This window comes from Crocodylus siamensis, chromosome 11 (genome assembly GCF_052110815.1).
Source record: "Crocodylus siamensis isolate JL-2025a chromosome 11, ASM5211081v1, whole genome shotgun sequence".
In the NCBI taxonomy this organism is placed as follows: domain Eukaryota; kingdom Metazoa; phylum Chordata; order Crocodylia; family Crocodylidae; genus Crocodylus; species Crocodylus siamensis.
Genome location: NC_143405.1, coordinates 38,111,841 through 38,113,826, shown reverse-complemented (window position 1 = coordinate 38,113,826; position 1,986 = coordinate 38,111,841). Strand labels below are relative to the sequence as shown.

Sequence of the window (1,986 nt, the reverse complement as noted above, 5' to 3'; positions counted from 1 at the left end):
GCCATGGCTAGATTGCTGTCATTGCCCATACTACTTTGTTGTTTGTATCGAAGCAAAAGCACAACCTGTAACAACAGTTCCAGGTTGTGCTTGTACTTGGATATGAGCAGTGAAATGAGAGTCTAGTAAAGAGTTCTGCAGGACAAAACTCTTGGTAGATGGAATAGTTAGACAGGAAGGAGTATACCCAATTTTAATGTGAATCCATATCCTCTTGACAAAGTAAAGTATGTCATTTCATTGTAGATGGAGCCATGGAAAGTGAAAAAAAATGCACCACAAAATTCCTTTTGACTAATGGGTAATGTGAGAGATACTCACCCACTTTAGTAAATCCTCAGCATAATTTTTGCCATAAGTAGCAAATCTGCTCCCACATTCCTGCATATGCAGATGCCTTCCTAGGGTAAGCTTCCTCTGCTCTAGAGTAAATCCACCCCAAAGCACTTATACATGTAGATGAACCCCCTGTTGGTGAATGTAGCTTCATAAACAGGCAGGGAAGGAAGGAAAATGGAGTAAGGATGCATAACACTCACTAATATGTTCTCTACAGTAGATATGTCCTCCATAAGAGGTCTATATTGAGCAGATTCTTTTTGGTATTGGGTGGTGGAACCGGAGCGTGCTCCATCTACTCCATGCATTGACCTGGTATTGCAGTGCTTCCAGGACCGGTGCAAAAAAACAGAAAAAAAAAAAAAAAAGTACTCTGTCTCCTCAGGACTTTACACAAAGCCAACTTCCTTCAACTACAGCTAGAGATCTCCTGCATGATCAGCAAAAAGTCAATGAAAGGCAGCAGGCATGAACCCAGACAAGAATGAAAATTCAAGTGCATTGAATAAAAAAGATGAACATAAAACATTGTGCAAAATTGTCTTGAGGACCCCACAAAGGCAGGTTAAATGGACTGGGAACAAGGATTTACACACATGTTATGGGGTGGGTGGGGGTGCTTTAATTAAAGCAGCTCCAAGAGAGAGTCTTCATGGATGTCCTTAAGACAGGGGCAGGTAAAATACAGCCCATGGGCTGGATCCAGCCTTCCAGGCTGCTCTATCCAGCCCATGGGGCCCCTAAAAAAAATTTAGAAAATGTAAAATTAATATGCCCTGGCTGCCTGTCAAAGATAACAGGAGCAGTAGGACTCAGGGGAAGCCAAGGCAGGATCATGCAACAACAAGGCCCATCTGTCCCTGCCCAGCTGGAAGCCCCTGCCTAGCAGAGGCTTCTGGCCTGAGACTGTGGGGCTGTTTGTGCCTCCCTGTGCCAGAGTGGGAAATTGAGGTAAGAAGGGGAGGCAGGGGGACGCAGGGGAGTACTGCAGCCCTCATCCCAGTCCTCAGGGCCAGGTTGGCTGTTGCTGAATCCAGTGTCTGGCCACACAGCCAGAAACGATGTGGTGCAGAGCAGCTGGTGAATGGGCAGGAAAATAGGGATGAAGAGGTGTGTGGGGGAGAGTGGCAATAAGCGGGCACACAGGAGTATAGCAACAGCCAGGCAGAAGTGCAAGGCTGCACCCGTGTCCCAGGGCCAACACTAGTAGGGCCCAGAGCAGGGCGGCAGGAGTGGGAGGCATAGGCTGGCAGAGGTCTATGGAGCCAGGCCAGGCTGCACCAGCAGGGAGATGGGGGAGCTGGCCTGGCTCCATAGGGCCCTTCTGGTGCAGGCCTCACACTCCTGTCTAGCTGCTGCTGGCTCCCACACACCCACTTGCTCCCAGTCCCCACCACCCCCACTCTAGCCCCATGGTACAGGTGGAGATCAGAGAATGCAGCCCCAACTCTGCATGCTCCATGCTCTCCCATCTGGGTTAAGCAGTGGCAGTGCAGAGCAAACTGCTGCTTAGTGCGGGGGCAAAGTGGTTCCCCCCCCCCCCCCCGGCTGGTGCTTCCTGTTCCAGCTGCTAGGAACCCATGTGGGGCTGTCCTGTGTCTCCACCACATCACTGCTGCCTACAGGCTGTCCCATGGGGCAGCAGTA

General features: G+C 50.1%; 1 pseudogene; it reads left to right on the top strand.

Moving 5' to 3' along the window:
* Window positions 1-541: 541 nt before the first annotated feature.
* LOC149855750 (U2 spliceosomal RNA) lies at window positions 542-688 on the top strand (annotated as a pseudogene).
* The last annotated feature ends 1,298 nt before the right edge of the window (window positions 689-1,986 follow it).